This window comes from Crocuta crocuta, unplaced genomic scaffold (assembly GCF_008692635.1).
Source record: "Crocuta crocuta isolate KB4526 unplaced genomic scaffold, BGI_CrCroc_1.0 scaffold216, whole genome shotgun sequence".
In the NCBI taxonomy this organism is placed as follows: domain Eukaryota; kingdom Metazoa; phylum Chordata; class Mammalia; order Carnivora; family Hyaenidae; genus Crocuta; species Crocuta crocuta.
The window spans coordinates 10,788,333-10,811,225 of NW_027531504.1; the positions used below are offsets into that span (position 1 = coordinate 10,788,333).

Here is a 22,893-nt window from a genome sequence, read left to right on the forward strand (position 1 = left end):
AATTGAATTGTATCATCTCCTAATTCACTTGGTGAATCCCTAACCCATAATGTGATTGGATTTGGAGAGGGCATTTAGGGAGGTAATTAAGGCTAAATGAGGTATTATGGGTCAGGCCCAAATCCCATAGGACTAGAGTCACTATTAGGAAAGGATAAAAACACCCAAGATCTTTTTCTCCACATATATACATATGTAAAAACATAGCAAGAAGGTAGCTCTCTAGAAGCCAGGAAGAGAGGCCTCATCAGAAACCAGTCCTGAAAGCACCTTAATCTTGGACCTTTAGCCTTTAGAACTGTGAGAAAATAAAATGTTGTTGTTTAAGCCCCCCAGCCTGTGCTATTCGTTATGGTAGCATCAGTGGACTGATCTAATATGGTTTTCAGGGCCCATGACCATCCTACTGAGAAGCTCTGTGCCAGACTCTCTTGAATTCTCAACATCGGTAACTGCAATGGGAAACTCCAACTCTGAGTCACCAGCAAATATCATGCAAACCTATATTGCAAACCTACATTGGTCTAAATTTACTTGGACCTTGGATAACATTGTCTTTATCTTTTAGTTTCTTTAATCTGCCCAATCTAGTCCTTACCCTTACTCAATTCTGGCTGATAACCATAAGCATGTGTTATATACGGAATATTAACATGTCATGCCTATGTCGTCCTTCCTCTAAACTTCACATCATATCTTTCCTTCACACTTTTTTTGTGTGCCTTCTTCTACATCAGAGAAAGAGATGTTCCTTTTATTTTTAAGGTGAATTTAGACCCTGCCTTCGTCTGACCTCCACTCCTACTCCCCAGCATTTTCTCTGACTTCCCTTGCCCTCCTTCTTCTCTGCCAGCAAAAATACATAAGGCAAAAAATTGACTTTCAGGGACTTGTTTTTTAACGACTGGTAAATTGGCTTCTTTCCAACATTTCTATAGGTAAGAAAGAAAAATTGGCACTGAAAGAAGTTCTCTTGGGTCATCAGAAGAAAAGAGCAAGGCAATGGGTATAAATTTAGAATTCCTCTTTGGAGAGGTGATAGTTCACTTGTTCATTCATTCATGTCAATCTGCTTTTGTTTTAAGCACTTATTAAGTGCCAGGTTCTGTTAGTTTGTGTAAATGGATAGGTGAACTATCACCTTGATGCTGATGCCTTCTAAATAGACATCTTTATTTTCCTACCTTAGTAAGCTGAGAGGACATTTGTCAGGATCAACAATTGGTTAATGTCAAATGAATGAGTGACATTATTCTTGTCTTCAAGGTGCTGAAGTCATGAAAGAAGGTGAACTTTATAGACATTAGGCTACAGAAAAATGCTCAAGTATAGGAATTTAGTATTGGAACTAGCCGGGGAGAAAGAAGAACCAATGAAGGACACAATAAAAGAACATTGTAACAATGGAGAGAAATAGCAAGGTGCTTCAAAAATCACCTAAAGGAACTGTCCAAAATGTGTATTCACTGGCTCCACTCTGAACAGACTCAATTAAAGCTCAGTGAGTATGGCCCCAGGAGTCTGCTTTGGTAAGCTCCTATAGATGACTCTGCTGCACATTCTAATATCATGAAAAACAAGAGATTCAAAGGAAAGGTGTGCAGCAATAAAAATTGCAGAAATATAAGCACTTTTTAAAAATCTGAAAAATATAAGATTCTCCCAAATGTGAAAAAAATCCAGCTGATTTTCCTAATCTTAGCATAAAGATAGTGAAGTAAGCACGTATCAGGGATGGTGGAGGAGAAGGCTATGAGCCTGGACCCGTGATGGCTGTGTTCAGCAGTTGAATCAATCATACCATCACCTACCTCTGGACTTCTCATGTGAGAATAATAAACCCCTATTCACTAAAATGATGTAAGTAAAAATGCACATTTTAATTTGTAGTACATTTATTTGGTAGTAAGGGATAAAGAATGATGCTTAGGAATAATAATGACATTTATTGAGCATTGACTACACGTAAACATTCTGTTAAGAGCTTTGTATAAATATCTGACTGAAACCTCACAACAACTCTATGATACACTGTAACTCAGCAGTGTTCATGGAAAAATAAATGAGTTCCTTGGATAGAAAGAAGTAAAGAATATCAATGGTAGTAAATATATGTTTCATGGCTAATGAAAAGATGGGAAAATGGATGTGGTGAACTTAATACCCTGGTACTTTTCCAACCATTTCTCCTGCCCATCTTCTTTTGCATTAATTTAAATCCTATATATCTTTTGTGGCACCAGTCAAGTCTAAATCCTCTTTTAGGAAAACTTCCTCAATAACATTTGAGTATGAGCTTTTCCTCTTTTGATTCTTTGGAATTTAAATTTAGGACCATACTCTGTGATCTAGATTATATAATATTTGGGGTAGAAAAATGCCTTATACCTAGAAGAGTACAGAGTGTTAAATAATTCCTGTCAAAAGATGACAAGTAACCATTTTGCATTTTTCACCTATAAAAATTTTCCGTTATGTGACTTGAAAATTCTTGGTTTAGACTTACCCAAAACCATACTTCATTTAATTCAGCAAATGTAATTAATTTGTTACTAATAGATAACAGTTCTCTGTGGTTTTCAGTTAAGTAATGTTTCTCTTGACATCTCTCTCTGGTGATCCAGGTTGATGGAATCACCAGATTTGAGAATCACCAGTATGTGAGAATACATACAACTACTTTTTATGAAGCATTGAATATTTCTCCTCTCATGCTGCTCTCCACGTGTCAGTTCTTGTTAGCACTCTGTAAGAATCAGAACTGGTATAGTCACATATGTATTTGGGGAAATGATATGGTTTTAAATATATGCTGCTGCTGGTATGTCTTTATTTTGTCCTATTGCTAGATGCATATGACAGAATTATTGGGGGTAAAGATCTTAATGTTCCCCATTATATTTAACGACATTGAAGATTTTAGAAAACTGTCCGTGAGTTATACATGATAGTTCGTGTTGAATTGATCAACTTGTGAGAAAATAATCAATAGTTTTGGTTTGCCCCACTAAATGTCACATACTTTAATAGTTTGGAAAATATGTTATTTTGAATACATGGCCTATTTTCAAATAATGTTAATATCACAAATAGTAACTTGCCATAGGATTTAAATACCTTTATAAGTTTTGCATTGTAATTAAAAAAAGATATTCATATATTCAAAGTGTATTAAAAGAATTTTATAAGTATTTCAACAAAAATAGATTTATTTTATTATTATTATGCACTGATAGATCTCTGGGTGAATTAAATCCATGGGATACATGAGATCTTAAATGAGAGAATATGGTTATATCTTACACAGTGGCATCTTCAAATTCAAGTAGTTCCATTTTTAGGAAGTGCTAATTAAGCAATAAAATATTTTCTTGATTTTTACATTGAGAATTGTCATTAAGGTGGTTCCAGTAATAAACCTGTTGGAGAAAACAATGAATTTCTTTATGTAATGTGTACAGTTTTTTCTAAATTGCTTTCAGCACGTATTTGCTATTTGAAGAATGAAAATATAAAAACCAAACTACACAGTACAATCATCTTGACTATGACAGTGAAAGTATATCAGTGTGTGTGACTCATTTCATTAAAATGCATACAAATATGTTCTAGGATATATATATATGTATATAATCTCCATAAATGAAAACTGTATTGAAATCATGTCTTAAAATGAAGATGCTGAGTAATTTTTCATGACCACAACAATTTAAGAGCATATATTTTATTACTTGGAATTGCAACAAACCCAAAATGCACAGATTCTAATTTAATCTATTATCCATTTTTGCTAGTGTACTGTAGCAGTGATTCCTATTTACTTTAATGTTAAATTCTTGATTAAAATAGAATACATAATTCAGTTTTCTATTGCGACTTCCTTGGAGGAAAAGTTGGACAAAAGCCAATGATTCTTAAATTTCTCTAAGTCGTTTTGAAAAGATAATCTGTTCTTCTGTTTAGCAGTCTCGAAATTGTGTCTGGAAGGGCTATTGTACCACACCAACCAATTCCTTAACAGTGATTAAGGAGAGGAAGAGAGGGGAGACAGAGACAGGAAAAGAGAGGAAAAACTATCATTTTGCCCAAGTGCTAATTTTGCACGTCAAGGGCACACAGCTCAAAAGGTAATGTCTACCTGGTAAGATACATAAATTGATAAAAAATTATTTTTTTAAAACCTGGAGGTTTTTTTTTTTTTGCTTTTTAAACGTTTTACTTCTTTTGTTTCTAAGCCCTTAAAATATTTTAAAATAAAAGCTACCAGAGAGTGAACACACATAATAAAGCCTTGCATCGCTTGTATGCTTTTAAGAAGACGTTACAAATATTCATTTTTCCAGTCCTGGAGTTAAGAGAAGGGAGAAGACTCCGCAGAACTTCTCTTTTTGTTCTGATTAAGTGGTACTGAAAACAACACTAAGGTCTCTGAACGAGCGGCGACGGTTAGTTCAAATAGAAGCAATTGGAGGAAGATGGAACACGGTGTCCTAGGTAAGACAAATCTTTACATACACGTGTGCATGTGTTGGAGGAAGGAAAAGGCGTTTTATTTGTAAAGTAGATGTCTCTACGGGTGGTTTCTTTTTTACAAACTTGCAAAATCTCTTGGAGGTTGGATCAGGTTACCTCTTAGCCTCTAAATCCCGCACGTTACCCGGTGTTTTGTGGGGCTGTTGTTTCGGTTTTTTTTCACCCACACGTAAGCAGGGTGTTGGGTCGAGGTGCTACAAAGTGAAAAAGAACCAATGGTTGGGTCTGGGTAGGAAAAGCAAACCCCAAACGAAAACATGGGGATTTTAAGCGCGATCCTGACACATGCTTGTGTTAACCCTTTGGGCGCTGCAGCGGGGATCCCCGGTGTCTCGGGCCCGACCGACTGGAACGGGGGAGACGACGCGCCCCGCCCCTGTCGGGGGAGTGGGCTCTCCTCAAGGAGCGAGCGAGCAAAGAGGCACTTTTGGTGTCCGGCGCGTGCGTCAGGGCCCGGGACGGGCAGCGAGTCCGGTACGAAGTGGAGCAGAGACGCGGCGAGGTGCCGCTCCAATGTCCGCCGGCGCGGGGTNNNNGGGAGCGCCAGACCGGAACGGGTGAGCGTTCACCTCCCCCTGCCTATCCCGGCAATCTTGCGGGTCACCCCGTGAAACGGGGCCCCTGCCCGAAGCTTTGCGCATCCCCCTCGTGCTCGGCCGTCGCCTCTCCGGTGGCCACGACCCCGCNCGCAGGTTGTCTCCTGCCGCGCCCGCCCCGGGAGATCCTAAAGGTGAGCGGGTTCCTCCGCGTGTGCCTCAGCGCCGGGACCGGCCGGGAGTCCCCGCCCAGAGCTCGAGGGACGGGACTCGGTGGGGCTTCGTGTCTACACCCGCAGCTCTTCGGCTTCTCTCAGCCGCCTCGGCCGCGCCATAGCCCATCCTGCTGCCGGCCGCCCCCGCCCCGGCGTGTGGTGACCTTGAGGGCAGCGGTGCCCTGCACTCTCCCCGCGCCCCGGGAGGGTCACCCTCTAATCCCCGGCTTCGGCCCCACTGGCGCTCCGAGANCGGACGGTGATTCCGCGGGGAGCTAAAGAGCCGCCTCGCTTTTCTCCCGGCGTCTTCTGTCTGGCCCCCCAGAATGTTCACGGTTGCTTCCGAGTCGGGTTTTTGGAGTTAGTTTAAAAGGGGGAAAAAAAACCCAACAGCAACAACCCACAAGCCCTGCGTCCTCCAGTCCGTCTTTGGAAAGGGTCAGTAAGAAAGAACCGCATTCCAATGGNGACCCCTGGTTCTGCGCCGCGGTCGCTAGCCGGGCTGGTGTCCGTGCGCATTTCATTCACCAGTTTTCTGCGGGACTCGCAACGCTGGGAGTGCTCGCATNTCTGGGGAGGGCTGGACCATACACTACACGCATATTTTTACCTTTCCCTGGGGTTAGAGCGCAGCAATCACCTTTGGCTCTTATGCATGCTACTTTTCTGGGTTTATTAATAATCTAATGGCTCCTGTTGGTATCGATTGCTCTTCATGATGAATTAGTTCTATGGATTTTTTTCCCCTTTATGTGTAGGTATATGCATATATCTGGTCTGTCTTTCAACATGGAAGCCTTTTGTTATGTTTAACCTCCCCCACCTGAAGACAGTCTTATTTTTAAAATAAAGCTCTTGCTCAACGTGGGTGTATTTTATAATAAGAAGTACTTTTAAGGATCTGCTTTGTATGAAGCTGTCCTCGAGCAGATGGTGTGTAACCCTTTGGATGGTGGCCCACGTGAATCAATAAAAGGCCTTCACCGCTTGCCCTGCCGCTAGCCTTCCTCAGACTCCCTGTGCTTGCGTGTGGCCGAGGCGGATTGGGGGTATTAGAGGGATTGGAGGAGAATCTGCTTTTTACTTGTGCGTTTCATTTGGGTCCCCCGCCCCCACCATTTTCTCTTCCATCCTGGTGAGTTCAAATTTGAAGTAGATAGAAACGTTTTTCTTAAAGGGAATCTTTGAAAACTAGTACGTGAAATGGGCTCACTTAGCTATGATTTCAGGGGGACGTTTTAGTTTCTACCTTACTTTGGATGAGACGGTTAAATTGCTGTAATTAAGGGTGGATCTCTGTCCTGATTTTGGTTTGGGTGTAACTACAAAGATCTTTGAAAAGTAACTGTTATTTCCTACCATATAGTCTGCAAAAGTGAGTCACAATGGGTGAGTTGAGGACAGAGCGCCACCTTTAAAATTTCCTGATTTTTTTTTTATTAAAATGGTGAAAAGTCAGAGTACGCCTTGGTTTTTTTGCGGCTGTCATTATGACATCCCTATTTAGATACTAAAGTGAAATTTTCCTTATTTTTCTTTTGTGTGTTAATGGGGGTTCCTGCAGTTCTATGGGAAATCTTGCTTTTTAATTGAAGCTTGAGACTTAATACAGGATTCTGAGATAGGAGGTGAAAAACTAGTTTTGATTTGTGCTTGTGATAATAGCAGTAATGATAGTCTGGACCTACTTAGGAAAAGAAATAAGGAAACAGCTGCATTGTAAATAGATACTTAAAATGAGCTATTGCCACCAAATAAAGGTGCCTACCAACATGATAGTGGTTTTGCAGGTGTGTGTTTTTTTTTTTAAATAGCGTATGTGCTATTAACAGATTCTACAGTAAAGATACAAAAAATCTGTAAAATTATTAACCTTGGGAAGGTTATAGTAATTCTTTTTTGTTTGTTTTTCATCTTGCAACAGCTTGCCTTTTATGGTTTTACTGCAAGTTTTACAATTACTTGTTTTTAAGTGATACAGATGAGGACTTCCAGCAGGAGTACTTAACATTCAAAGTTATTGAAGACCATGTTGGGAAAAGTGGTTTCTATACATGGTTCCTCTCAAATGCATCTCATACAAAAATATATGGGGATTTTTAATGGTCACAAAATAAATGCTGTAGTGACCGCTGAATTGGTGAGATTCCCTTCCCTGCCCACTTGCTCCCTCCTGTCCCCCTCTCTCTCAGATCAAAAGTTAAAGGTATACTCTATCTTTAGGTACAGGGTACTTTTTGATAATGATTACTACAGATGTAACTTGAAATAAAGATTGACCTCAGGTAATGAATGAATTAGTGTGTGGATGTTACCAAGTGGTTTTCATCATCAGCCACAAGATATTATTGCCCCTCTATGTGTGTTTAAGTTTTACTTTGAATACTTACAGTGTCTTCATAAACTACTGTAAACTGTAAGCTGTTGAGCTATAGATGTTTTAGTAAGTTAAAATTGAACAAAAAGTTTGAGATGAAGAGTGGATGATGCTTTTTCAATCTGTGGAACATGGCCCCATGTTAAGGACATTATTTGAGCAATTAGGTTTATGTATGTAAAGTTATTATACATTGTTATGCATAATTTGATAGAATCTTCGATTTGGGGGTTAAATTTACTAAATTCCTTTGTCTGACAGACATGTTAATTTAATTTTGGGTGAAAGTTTCTTACCTTGTGAACTGAGTTGTATAGGTCAATAGGTTTTAAGACGAATGGCCAGTTAAAACTATGTCGTTTTATCTACTAACAACAACAAAAAGAGTATTTGCCCCTTTCTTTTGTACTGTTTTGCATTTACATGCAGTTGAAATTGGTTGTTTTTGCTTTTTAATTCTTGAATTTTGTAATAAATGAGCAAAAACATAAAGAGTAGAGATCAGGGAGCAAAAATTTAATTCTTAAATTTGGGTAACACTCTGCGCAGTTGGAAGAGAATAGTATTTTCTAGTAGGTGTCAGGATATATAAAAGAGTAATGTGAGTAGCTTATTTTGGAATATATATAGAAGGCAAATGATACACAGTAGTTACGGGAAAAGTATTTTCAAAGAGAAATAACTTTTAAAATTTATCTTTTAGCTTTTACAAGTGTTTTTACATAAACACATATATACATTGTTGCTCTGTTAAAAAAAATGTTTATTATGGAAATTGCCAAACATGAGAAAGTAGAGAGAATGATATAGTGACCGGTATTGACAGTTATCAATTGGTAGCCCATCTAATTTTATTTCTATCTTTACACATGAAATAGATCCTTTATAAATGGGGACACAGGTAACTGAAGTGAATTTATCTGGATTTTATAGTAATTTACAGAATACACAATTAATGCCCAATATCTAATTGAACCTGAAAGGTAATTTTTATGTTCTTCATTGTTTTATGGCAGACTCCTAAAGATAGTATCTCTCAGATTTTGCTCTCAGTCATAATGCATTTGATCTATAAAGTGCTTTACAGTATTTCAGAATATAGCACAGTCTACCTCATTTGGGTCTCACAATAAATAATCCTGTGAGATGAGTAAAATCGATAGTTGTTCCTCCCCCCACTCACCCCAATTAGGTAAAGTGATTTGTCTGGGCCCTACAGTCACATAGCTAACAGCTAGATTAACCAGAACTGGATTCTAGGTGGCTTCTTGTTTTTGCTCCATTGCTGTTTCCATTATGCACGTTTTTATGTAAGTTTGTGAAAGTTATGTAAGTTTGTGAAAAATCAGTTTCTGACCAGAGTCAATTTAATAGTGTAACATAAACAGATTTGTTTGGGTTTAACTTTCTAATCTGTTGCTTATATTTAGTATAACGTAAACAGTTCGTACTCTGATTTACTTAACAGCTTAGTAAAATGTATGTGAACATATTTGAAATACTGTATTTTTAATATTGTGGATTGGATTATTTTTAAGGAATTTTGTTTTCAAAGACCTGTTGGTCTTTGAAATGATTAAGGATGTCTTATATCTTGTGTTAAAATGGCCTATACTAAAAGTTTTTATAATTTTTGCTGTAATTTTTTAATGCACTTGTTTTTCTGCCAAACATATGTATTACCTGAATCTTCTTGAAATAATAATTTGTAATGAGGTTTGGTTTACAAAGGCCCCTAACAAGGAGATTTTAGTTCCTGAATTTCAGAAGCTTTTTATAAATCTCACAAGGCAAGTAGTGGTTCTCCAGCATTCGTGTGCATGAGGATTACCTGGGGGAGTTACTGAAAGTGCAGATGCCCTGGCATTGCCCCTGCAGTTCTGATTCAGCACATTTGGGGTGGGGCCTAGTAGTCTGTATTTTGAGAAACATGTTACATTTATAACTCGGTTAAAATTATATTATGTAGTAGAAATGCCTTTATAATTTAGAAGGGCATCATTGATTTGTTTGACTTTGAACCTATGAGTTCGTGCTTTCAAATAGTCTTGACTCTTGTAGCCAAGTTTGGTTTGCGGACTTGGTGGGTTTTATAACAGTTGTAAACCTGGTAAATTGAAAATCTTTTTGTTATCTTTGTTCAATGTCTTCTTTCAGAAGATCCATCTGTGGTTATTTGTTAAGTTACTTATTAAATGTTGTAAACTAGACAAAGAATGTTCGTTTTGTTTTCGTGCCCTGGTGTCCGCCATTTCCGAATGACTTGAACATGGGGACTTATTTTTGTGAAAATAATGCATGTTATGTCAGGGCAGTACTGTATATTTATGCTTTATTCTAGCTCTTATTTTTTGAATTTTTTTTTTTTTAATGTTTTATTTATTTTTAGGAGAGAGAGAGAGACAGCGTGAGCAGGGGAGGGTCAGAGAGAGAGGGAGTCACAGGCTGAAACAGGCTCCAGGCTCTGAGCTGGCAGTCAGCACAGAGCCCGACGCGGGGCCCGAACCCACGAACCGCGAGATCATGACCTAAGCGAAAGTCGGACGCTTAACCGACTAAGCCACCCAGGCGCCCCACTAGCTCTTATTTTTTGGTAGAAGGAAAAACTCTGTGTGTCCTTCAGACTAGAAGGACATACATTGCTGGATAAGTAGTGATCCTTACCAATTTCAGTTAACAAGCAGCTGTTTCTTCAAAAGTAGCAGGTTAGTGCCTAACGATTTTTCAAGAATATGAATAAGACTAATTGATAATTTACTGTTCTGTGCATTAAAGCAAGTTACTGCTCCTTTACTTAAATGTTACGTAACAGTTTGTACAGCAATTTGTTTAGCCATTGACTATAAGGTCCACCTGATGTAAATTGATTTGACTCTTTAAACTATTTTATCTAATAAAATATACCACATATGGATTACTTTCTATTTAAAGCCAGTCTTAAAATACAGTTGTTTTTGCCTCATAACAGGATAGTAAATAGCTTATATATCTGTATTTAAAATACATTTTATAATGAAATTAATTTCAAAGTAAATCCATTTCGAGACTCTGTTAAGCATTTTGTTGTTCCAAAAAGTTAGGCTTGTTGGCTGTGCTTTAGGATATATTTAGGAGTCATGGGTTATAATTTACAAATAATTGTGGAAATTGAAACTAATAAAGATTTCTGGCAAAGAGATTCAGATAAACTAGGGGTAACTTATTCACCGTATTCTTTTGAAGCCATATTTTATTAAAATTTTCCTAGGATAGTGTTAACTATCTTCAACAGTATGCAGTGTTCTTAGTTAACTCTTTGGTAAAAATATTATTTGATATTTTTAGGTACAGAAACTTACAACAATATGGTATCTCAAAATCTGGGATATCTGCTTTGTATTAATATTACTGTCACCTGGGCCTCTGGGGGAAAGAATAAGGATAGTTTTTGAATGGACCAGTGCTTGCTTACATTGTGAAATCTGAGATTATACTGCCTGACTGTAAACTGGTATGACTACTGTAAAGACCTGGTAACTTTAGGAGGAAAAGTTGTATTTTCTGAAAAATATATCTTAAAAAGGATTTGATTGTTTAAAAGATGCTTTTTAAATAACTTCATTATTAACTGTGGATTTATTGTTCACTGTACTAACTCAGTGAGTTTGCTCGCAGAAGGATATTAAGCAATTTTTTTACCCTCAAAATGCTCAGATCTGCTGCTTTAAATCTACCCTTCATATTTGTGCCAGAATTTTTTTTGTTGTTTTTAAATAGCTTTGCTGCTGTCATTTCGTCACTAAAACTTTTACCGGTTCCTCATTTTTCTCTTTATCAACACGCACCTTGACTTTGAAGGCCTTTTATAAAGTAGCTCAGTATTTTCCAAAGTGCATGTTAGAATGCTGGTTCTAAGAAATATCAACTGGGGTTTTATAAGGGTAGAGGGGTAAAATCAACATTCAAGATTGCCGGGTTATGCAGTTTTCCCTTTGGTTCTTCTCCCATCCTTTGCTCTGCTAACACATCTATGCAAATGTGTTTACTGTTTTGCTCCCCCGTTTCACAGAATCCGTTTTAGTGGATCATCCCACCTGTTAACTTTTCTGTATTACCTAAAAGGATCACCACTTTTCTATACTACTGAATGGGATCACCACTTTGCACACTCCAGTGGGTGCTATTTGCGTAGGTCACACTGGGACTCATGTTTCCACAGCTGAAGAGAGAGCAGTACTGCAGTAACAGCGCTGTCCACTGCCCACTCTGACACTCACAGAGTCTGGCAGTCTCCCATACACACCCTTCTCATTACCTTTGCTGTCATTATGTTTTTCCTCTCACCTGATAGGACCCTTGATCTTCTTGTCTAAGTGTTCCCATCCTTCAGAAGTCAGCATTAGTCTTACCTTTCTCAGTCATCACTCATTAATTGTCTTGTCTGAATTTCTCTGCATTTGTAGTCTGGATCATACACTTCCATTTATTATAAGTCCTTTTTGTCTTTGTTATTAATTTCATTTGGAAATAATATAGAGGAGTTGAGATAAGAACATGGTTCTTGAGGATATATAAAACTTTAACAAATGTCCAATCCGTATTTTTTGGCGTATTGATTAAGGACTTATTGTATGGCTTGTGTTAAGGTAAAGCAGATAAGGTTAAGGAATTTTTCTTGGTAAATTTCTGAAAAGGCATTTTACCTCTGTAGTTTTTATTTAAAGAAATTTTTTAAATGTTATTTTTGAGAGCGAGACAGAGCATGAGTGGGGGAGGGTCAGAGAGAGAGAGACGCAGAATCCAAAGCAGGCTCCAGGCTCTGAGATGTCAGCACAGAGACCCACACAAGGCTCAGACCCATGAATTGTGAGATCATGACCTGAGTCGAAGTTGGACACTTAACTGACTGAGCCACCCAGGCACCCCTTCCTTTTGTAGTTTTAACTTAGATGGACTCATAGGACAACTTGTTTTACTTCTGGAAAACAAATATATTGCACAGTGTTGCTAGGATAGTAGAATTTAGCTTCTGTATTAGAAGTCTTCTCCATTTCTTTAAAAAAAATTTTTTTTATGTTTTATTTATTTTTGAGAGAGAGAGAGAGAGAGAGAGAGAGCGTGAGCAGGAGAGGGACAGAAAGAGAAGGAGACACAGAATCCGAAGACAGGCTCCAGGCTCTGAGCTGTGAACACAGAGCCCGACGCAGGGCATGAACCCACAAACTGCGAGATCATGACCTGAGCCGAAGCTGGATGCTTAACCGACTGAGCCATCCAGGCTTCCTAGAAGTCTTCTCCATTTCTTAATTTCAGTTGAGTAATGATTCTATTTTAGGTTTTATTCTGATTGTAATGAATCATTACATTAGCAAAATTTTATGTTGTAAAATAACCAAATTCACCTTTCTGTTATTTCCATGACATCTTTCATCAGGATGGGTGTTCTTCAGATGGGTTTGTTGGATCTATAGCCCATTAGCATATTGCATGATGTAAAATGCCATAATTTGAAGTCCATATTATCGTTTTAAATATAAACTGTGATACTCTTGTTGTTGTTCTTTATTGATAGAAATACTGTTGGAGCTAAGTTTTTAACATTTTTTTAATGTTTCTTTATTTTTGAGAGAGAGAGAGAGACAGTACAAGCAGGGGACAGGCAGAGATAGGTGGAGACACAGAATCTGAAGCAGGCTTCAGGCTGAGCTGTCCACACAAAGTCCCACACAGGTCTTGAACCTGCAAACTGCAGGGTCATGACCTGAGCTGAAGTCGGACTCTTAACCCACTTACCCACCCAGGTGCCTCTGTTGGAGCTAAGTTTTAAATGTATGTTTGCTGCAGGTTCTAATTTTTCAGAGAGAGTTCTTTTCCATGGAAGGGTACTGTTAGCTCATGAGCTGGTGCAGGATCACTGTAGGCATCAGGAAGAAGTGTAGGTACATGGTCTCTGTTAAAGTTTAAAGCATAGTATAATTATACTGACTACCTTCTAACTACCTTCTTAGGTCAAGAAAAGAAAACCTGAACTTGACTTTATCATTTCTGTTAAGTGTTTGTGTAATATATAGACCCATAATTTCAAACATTTAACCAACTTAATAGAGATGCATATAGATTTAGTGGGTAAGCTGTTATATCNCTGGGTGTTATATGGAAACCAATTTGACAATAAACTATTTGTAAAAAAATAAATAAGTAAACATTTAAAAATTTGTTTAATTTAAAAAAAAAAAAAAAAAAACACTTGAGAAAATTTGCTCTCCAGAGCTCATTCATTTTCCAGTGATTGTTCTTCAGCCCTTTTATATTGTATAGACGTAATTGTTGTAAGGTATTTTGTAGAAGGAATTCTAAGACTTGCTCCTGCTTTAACATGTCAGTAGTGATCATACTAAAATTGCTGATCTAAACAAGAGCGTACAATGGTTTTGATAGTGAAAAAAAATCTGTGAAGGCAGAAATCAGTGAAGTTAGCAAAAGTGAAATGGGTTAGGACATGATCTTTTCCTCCTGGGACACACATGGATGACATTGGCACATAACTCCATGCTGCCTATCTAGTACCTAGAGTTATGGGAGATTTTCAGTTCATTGCTATTAATTCTTTCTTCCTTACTTATACCTAAAATGAAGTGAATGATGCTTTAAGTTGTCTTTGTTTAAAAGTTGAATCAGAGGGGTGCCTGGGTGGCTCAGTTGGTTAAGCATCTGACTCTTGATTTTGGCACAGGTCGTGATCTCACGGTTTGTGGGTTCAGGCCCCTCATCAGGATCCTTGCTGACAGTGTGGAGCCTGCTTGGGATTCTCTCTGTCTCTCTCTCTATCTCTCCCTCCCCCTCACTCTCTGCCCCCTCCCCCCAAATAAATAAACTTAAAAAAGTGAATCACAAACCAGGGTCCTTGGACAATCCTGACAACTAGTACCATGGTGGAGAACTATTGAGTTAAAGGGCAGCAGTGCAGATAGGATTGAACACAAGAAAGGTCAGTCTGTGACATGGGAAAGAGATGATGGCAAAGTCTAGGAAAAGGAGATCCCCTAGCATTGAATCCTCTGAATGTCTGGTTTCAAAAGGACAAACGTCTATCAGGCAATCCTTCCTTGAATGCAGAGTGGATTTAGGGTGAAGTTTCAATTCATCTGCCTCTGAGCTTAAACCCTTCTCTTTTTATATATGTAATTGAATGCTGTAACTTACCTGATCTGCTTTTGCCTCTGGACCTCTTAACTACAGCATCACTTTCGCTAGGAATGCCCACTTTCTCAGAGCCTGTGTGATATGCTCTTCCTGTGTGTTTATGGTATGAGTGACTGGACCTAAAACTTCTGATTTCGGTTTTTACTCTGTGATGTTAAGATCTCTCCAGATTTAAATTTGAGTTTTTATCTTCACCAGTGAAAAGCCAAGTGACCTTGGGTAAATCACCGGGTTTCTTTATCTCCCAAAAAAGTACAAAATATAAGGTCAAGGAGTTTTTTTTTTTTCTTGGAAGTTTTGACTTAAAAGTTTTTGTTTTTGTTTTTGTTTTTTTAATGGCTGTTGTAGATCTTCTCTCCCCATTCTGCCTCAGAATTTCAACCATTTAATTCTTTATTCTTTTAGGGTTGCCTTCTAATTTTGTCTTTTAACTAGTTTGTCATCATTTAATGTTTTGTCTGTGATAGGCAGTATCATTCATAAAAATAATTCAGCTTTTCAATAAATGTATTTATCTAAGACTTCCAGTTAAAGAAGTGGAATATAGCTGGCATTTAACTCTGCTTCCTACCCAAGGTATACTGGAGTGTGAGAATGTGTGAGTTTACATACTACGTTAAGATCTGCAGCCTTCTTCCCTCACTTAGCTTTCAGGCTGCTGGCCACAGTTGAAGTTGTCTTTCTGAGGACTATGACCAGCTCAGGGGAAAGGACCTAAAGGTTCTGGCATTGGCTCTGTGCTTCTGTGAGGGTTTGTCCAAAAAAAAAAAGTCTCAGTGCACCCTACAATGAACTCCATAGTCAGAAAGTCCCACGTGTGAATCCAGAACTCCAATTTAGTTTGTGTCCTGTTTTTTTCCTTCCATAATAATAATAATAATAATAATAATAAAGTTACAGCCCTATTGAGGAATGATTGATGTACAGAACTGAGCACATTTAAAGTGGCAAACTTGATAGTCTGTCTATTGTAGTGAAAATATCACCATGGTCAAGGTAATGAGCACAACTATTCCCCTGAGGTTTTTCTTGTGCCTTTTTGTAATCTTCCCTCTCCCCTTTTCTGTCTCCTTTTCTCAGGCAACCACTTATCTGCTTTCTGTCATTATAGATTAACTTGAATTTTCTAGAATTTTCTTGTACATGGAATTATACAGCGTGTGCTGTTCTCGGGGGGGGGGTTGTTTTTTTTTGTTTTTTTGCTCTGGCTTTCATTCAGCATAGATATTTGAAATTCACCCACCCTTCATATATTCATAGTTCAGTTTTTGTTATTGCTCATAAAGATTTGCTTGTGTGGGTATACCACAATGTGCTTGTCCGTTTACCTATTGATGGACATTTTGGGTTCCAGTAATGTGTATTATCCATTCAGATCTTTTGTTCACTTTTCAATTAGGTTGTCTGCCTTTTTGCTTTATATATTCCAGTTAAAAGTTCTTCAGGAAACATTTATGGTTGTATAGAAAGTGGGAGGAAGAATTGTGTAGATAGCCATTAATAACACCTGAATGTGAAAAAGCAAACTGGAGCACTGAGGTTATATTTGTAGAGATAGGTGGGCTTAGGTACTAAAGTGAATGACACCTATTCCTCATTACCTCTGAGTGGAGAATGGGGTAAGGGGACTAAAAGAGATGGTAGTATTTTACCAGAACAAAAAGTAAAAATAAAAAGTAATCCTTGTAGGTCAATTTCTCTAAATGAATGTTATGCACATATAAGTTTGTCAAAAATGAATACACCTGTGGACTTAGTTTATATGTGTGGATAGCCCAGGTATGCCACCTGTAATTCAGTTCTTGTGTCTGTTTACATTCTTGTGCAACTTAGATGCAGAATTCAGTGTTACTTTGGGCAGAAGAATCGATTTTTACAAAAATGTAAGTGAGCAGTGTGGACATGACTGAAAATAAAACAGTCTGCAGCAACATAAGAGCCTTGATTTCTCCTGAAAATCATCTACTTTGCAGTTCAAATTCCTAATTCCTTTATCATGTAGAATGGTTGGTTGCCATCTTTGTTTTCTTGAGTTTCTCTGGGGTGTTCCACACCACCACCACTCCTCCCTACACACCCCAAGCAGCTCATAAAAACCTATAAAGACATTTTTCCACCAAAGAATTAGATATAGTGCTTTTCCCTAATAAGAGTCTGGTATGTGATTTCTCCATTTCTTCATCTGGATAAGTATATGTTCTTAGTGTTAAAAGAGTTTAATCCCAGGAAATATTGATTTATGAGAGACTCTCTAATCTGTTAAGGAGTACAGTTTTGTAGGTGTGTCTTAAGAATTAACCATATTTTAGAATTCTTCCGCCTTCAATAATTTCTTGTCTTCCCTTTGAGGAACTTGGTATTTGACTGAATTTCTTCCTGTTGCTTTTTCTGTGAAGGAAGTAGAATCTCAGGGGGAGATAGCAATTGGCTCTTAAGAGATGTTAGAATTCGGGCGCCTGGGTGGCTTAGTCGGTTAAGCGTCTGACTTTCGCTTANGTTAGAATTCAAAAGAAAAAAAAACCCAAAAAGCTACTGTTCTTTTACCAAAGTGCCATGAAAAATAGACCAGCTGTAAAACACAGTACTGACTTTATCTTAGATAAAGAGAATTTAAAATTATTGAAGAAGGGGGATGCCTGGCTGGCTCAGTTGGTTAAGCATGACTTTGGCTTGGGTCATGATCTCATGGTTCGTGAGTTTGAGCCCCACATCAGGCTCTTTGCTTTGGATTTCCTGCCCTGCCCCCCCCCCCCAATCTCTCTGCACCCTCCCCAGCTCATTCTCTGTCTCTCAAAATAAACAAGCTTTAAAAAAAATAATAAAATAATTGAATAAAGTGAATACCATTGTATTTACTTTCTACCTGCCAGATATTGTTCTATACACTTTACGAACATTAATCTGTTTAAATTCATGGGTTCTGTAGAATTTTGGGGTGAGATATTCACTACTGGAAATGGAAAAGGTTACTAATGGTTTTAAGGGAAAAGCCTAAAATATAATGACTTACTTTTTTTTTTTTTTTTAACCAATTTAAGATATAACAACACTGATGATACGATGTTTGGGGAATATAGACCAATGTAAAAATCAGACAGACTTACTCATGATCCTACTTGTGTTTATTTTTCATCCTTTAAAAAATCTGTACACTTATTAACGTGCTTGAGATAATGTAAGTATAATTGTATGCTTTTAAAAACTATAATATTTTTTATGTCATTAAATTTTTTTCATTAACATCATTTTAAAGACTGTAATATTCCATCCTATGGCTAATTTTCTCGTTATTGGATATTTGGATTTTGAGATTTTTCTCTTATGTTAAATAATTCTTCAACAAACACCTTTATTTATAGTTTATTTTCATCTGTGATTGTTTCCTGTGTAATTACTGGATTTAAAGGATTTTGGTAGTTTGCTATCTCTTCATTAAGATTTGCCTTCCAGACTCCTTTCTGTGAGGCTGGTTAGGTATTTGGGATTCTGTCTTTTCTCCCTATGTATACATTTTATGCCATTCTAGGTCCTTGCTTTACTTTATCAAGTTCTTACAGTACTTTTGAAGACTCATATTTTGTTGTTGTTTACATGTTTGTGATGTTCAGTTTGAAACAGGTCTGTTATTCTTACCATTGTTCACCCCTGGCATAGTGCCTTCTACCTGTAAGGTTCTTAATGACTCTTGAACAAGCTTCTTGTGTCTTGAGCATGAATCCACTGACATTCGTCTCCAGTAAAATGCTTGTTCTGTCTCTCCTTAGAAACCGTAATATGCTTGTGGTGAGAATTTATAACAAGGCACTGTTTCTTTAAAGTTCTGCTAAATATGTCAACTGAATGACACTCTTGAAGATGAGAAATATTTTGTTATAACTATGCTGTATAAGTTTAATTCTTTCTGAACAGTTCTAACATCCCTGCTCTTAAACAGTAGGATAGACTTTACTAAGTAGAATACTAAGAAGCCCATAGAAATGGGTGTAGCTTTCATTTCAAAATGCCAGTGACACATAAAGGTTTTCTAAAATGCTTCTTTAAAGATTAATATATCTTTTTTTTAATAGAGGAGAAAACCATAAAAGTTTAACATTAAACTTTTAAGTGCAAATGTATGTTGAGTTAATTCTCATTAGTAGAGGTTGTGTACTGTTTATAAAATAAAACTTTAGAATTTCAGGAAGGTGTCCTCGCAGTCTCTAGTAATGACGTCGTTATCTGGCTTTTCTTTCTCTTAATTCTCAAATTTTGAGTGGAAACTTTAAGATTTTGGATGGATATATTCCTTCAAAAAATATTTATGTGATCACTCTGCTAGACAGTAACAACTGTGACCTGCCAAGAAGAGACGCTGTTAAGCAGAGCTTTAAGTTTGCCTCATGCAGTGTCCAGTGTTCCTTCTCAGCTTCTTTTTTTATGCAGTGATTCATCAGGTGCTGTGTGCTTCCTGGGAACCAGTGTAAGTTGTGCACATTTCTCCTTCCTGGTCTTTGATCTCTTCCTATATTGAATGGGGATATATTGTTTCCAGCTCTTCTTATACAAAGAAGATAGACAGTTTGGACTTTGCTGTCAAGTTTTCAAACCTTAATAGTTTTGCTACCATCGTTTGCTATTTTTAGAACTCTCGGTAGTGATCTCTGTCCTTCTGTCACTATTACTTTTGGAGGTTTTTTTTGAGTTGTGCCGAGCTCTGCTTGTATTTCCACATACAGTCAAGTTATGGAGCCAGGCTATCAGTTCTGAGTTGTGTCCTAATCTTGGACTTGCCCTCACTGTCTCCATTCTTGACGGATATCTGAAGATTCAAATTGAATGTTTCATGAAGGGAGGCTATATTAGTGAAGGTCTTGGTCCCTAAAGGAGGGAAAACTTTTTTTTTGAGGAGATTTTTTTTGGCCATGCCTCTCCACTGTATTCAATACCAGGTGCCCTACAAGGCAGATGCTCCCAGGAGTTGAAAAGGAAGAAATTTTGAGTGATTTTGGGCGTCTAAACATTATTTAGCTGAAAGCTGTAAATGTACACTAAGAATTTTGGAGTCCTCTCAAAAGTTGCTAGATTGTGGTGGTATTGAGAATTTTAAGGTGACAGCTACAGAAGTGGTAGAGGAAGAATAGGACAGGTATGTAGTTGATTGTAACTTTTTAACATTTAGTAGCTTTACATATATATATATATACACACACACACACATATATATGTATATATATGTTTAAATCCTAAAGCCAGGTGTTATTTATTTCTCTTAAGTGCTACCTCTTAGTTATTTGGATAAGTTCTAGGTGTAAAAGGATAAAATGTACCAAAATAACTCTATCATGGCATTCTGCAGTGTTGAGATCAGTGAATAATGGCGGTCTTGTGGAGTGCAGATCACTGGACTAATTGCTGTCTAGAATGCCTCTGATTTGGGAATGAATGAAAGAGGAAGGAGACCAGAAGAATAAGGAGAGGTGTAGGGTAATTTCCCTCCTAGCCCAAAGGCTATTATTTATCTGGCTTCCTGAACCATGTAAAACAAGTGGAGAACCAGGAAATTGGCTGGAAAGTCTTCTTAGAAGCCAGAAGTCCATGCATCAGAACTCTCAGTGCCTCACTTCAACTTTAGGCGTTAACTAGGTGTGTTTTCTAGCATTTTAAGTATATTCCTGTAACATTCTGATAACTGATTTCCCAGCACTCTGCAAATGGAAGCAAAATTGGAGAAACTGGAAAGGTTGTTCAGAGGCAGGTGCAAGTATTACAGGGAAGAATTGAAAATTGACATTTGACAGTGGAAAAGGAGATTTTTTTTAAAACCAAAAATTAAAATTCACGAAACTTATGAAGAAACAGTCATGGAAAATTAGATTCAAAAACAATAGCTCTATACTGCTCTTCCCATCTAGACTAGTCATCTTTTAGGACTCCTCATGAAACTCCTTTGTGAAGCTGAAACCTTCTTAGCTTGTCTAGAAAATTAGATGCTTCTTTCTGGCACTCAGTGAATTCACATGTGTCCAGTTAGACTCTGAGCCACCTGTGCTGCCCCATCTCTGCCATAACAGTGATCACCTTCAGTCATTCTAGCAGTCCTTACTGTCTAACCTGTTCATTATCCTGTGACATACTTTGCACATCACACCCTCCTTACCTGAATTCCTCACATTACAAAATACTGCTTTTCCTTCGGGACACTCTTGAGTCGGGTTTTTGATGAAGCATTCCCTCAGCTTCCCTAGGCAAGGTCATTTTCATGTCTGCATTGCCATTACTTCATATTAAGTGTGTGTTTCCTTGGGGCTCTTGGGTGGCTCCATCGGTTAAGGGTCCAACTTCGGCTCAGGTCATGATCTTGCAATTCATGGGTTCATGCCCCTTGTCGGGCTTCGGATTTTGTGTTTCCCTCTCTTCCCTTCCCCACTTTTATTCACTCACTCACTCTCTCTGTCTCTCTCAAAAATGAATAAACATAAATATTTTTGTTTAAAAACGTGTTTCCTTGATTCTGAAACATCAGTTAGAAAATAAAATGATTTAATGTAGCTGTAGGGAGTAAAATATATACACACAAACACTTTTACTAACTGATGGAAGTGTATTATAGGCATATTCTGCTCTTTTCAATACAGAAAAGTTCTAGTTCATCCCTTTGCTGAGTTACAAGTCATATAAATCATTTTAGCCATTGATGAAGAGTAACAACATAGTAACATGTTGCTTTTTATAAACCTGTCTTCTATGATCTTAGCCTCCTTAATGTCTTTATAATTGATCTGTAACTTTGAAACTTAGTGAAGTATATAGATTTTGTTTGTATTTCCTACTGATTAAACTCAATGATACTTATTTTTTTTTTTAAGTTTATTTATTTTGAGAGCACGAACAAGGGAGGGCCAGAGGAAGAGAGAGAGACAGAGAGAACCCCAAGCAGGCTTCACACTGTTAGCATGGAGCCTGACATAGGGCTTGATCTCTTGAACCCTAAGATCATGACCTGAGCTGAAATAGAATAAGATTTTTAACTGACTGAGCTACCCAAGCACCCCAAACTCAAGGTTTGTTTGTTTGTTTTAAAATTTTTTTAATGTTTATTTCTTGAGAGAGACAGTGTGAGTGAGGGAGAGGCAGAGAGAGAGGGAGACACAGAATCTGAAGTAGGCTCTAGGCTCTGAGCTGTCAGCACATGCGGGACTTGAACCCATGAACTATGAGATCATGACCTGAGCTGAAGTTGGATGCCTAACCAACTGAGCCACCCAGGTGCCCCTCAAGGTTATTTTTAATGGCCTTTATGTTTCTTATGTCTTTTTTTGGTCCTTAATATAATAGTAACTTGGAGTGCTAATTCATAAAAGAGAAACAGTAACTACCCTTTCTTAGTTTGATAATTGGGTGTGTGATTTTCCGAGAGGTGGCACATTCTGTTCCTTTTAACTGCTTTGCCTGATATGTGACAAGCAATCTGTGTAAAAACTAGCTTTTGGTGTCAGTGTAACTTTTTAATTAGAGATTTTTGAAACATATTTTAGAAAAGCAAAAATTAGGGATTCAAATTCCCACCAATTCAACATGGAAAAGAGTCCAAGTATCTATTTCATGGGCTGAAAGTACTGGGAAGTGGAAAGAATGATTCCTGAAATATAGTTGAGTCAGAAAAATATATTTCTAAAATATTATTTATTATCTATATCTGTTTGTAAGTCAACAGATAGAGTTTTCAAGGGAATGAGGTCTAGGTTGGTTCATTCCCCAGGATCTAGCAAAGTACCTGGTACATCGTAGGTCTTTAAGAAATGAGTGGTATTCCTCAGTTATTACGTGCCAGTTTAATTATGTTTGACTTTTTCCAGTTGTCCAGGATAATTTTGTGGTATGTTGTTGGAAGATTTTATGTAAAATATTAAAATTTTTAAGACTAAGTTTCATCTTAGGACAAATACCCCATAACCTGATTTTGCTGAATAAAAAGTGCTTTTAATGAGAAGAGTATGAGCACCTAGTAACAGTCACAGACTTGAGACCCCACCGCATTAGTTAAAGAAAATAGATTTGGCTTAACTGGCTT

At 37.6% G+C, this 22,893-nt stretch overlaps 1 protein-coding gene across 2 annotated transcripts in view; it reads left to right on the top strand.

Moving 5' to 3' along the window:
* The first annotated feature begins 4,430 nt into the window (after positions 1 to 4,430).
* The window catches only part of ATP2B1 (ATPase plasma membrane Ca2+ transporting 1), a 135,005-nt gene continuing 116,542 nt past the window's right edge, over positions 4,431 to 22,893 (top strand). Inside the window, exon 1 of one of the 2 annotated variants that reach the window (XM_077772278.1) lies at positions 4,431 to 4,494. The gene's annotated coding sequence lies outside the window, so the exon portion shown is untranslated. Of the gene's footprint in view, positions 4,495 to 5,069; positions 5,091 to 22,893 lie in introns of those variants that run through there. The other variant, XM_077772277.1, reaches the window with a different exon arrangement.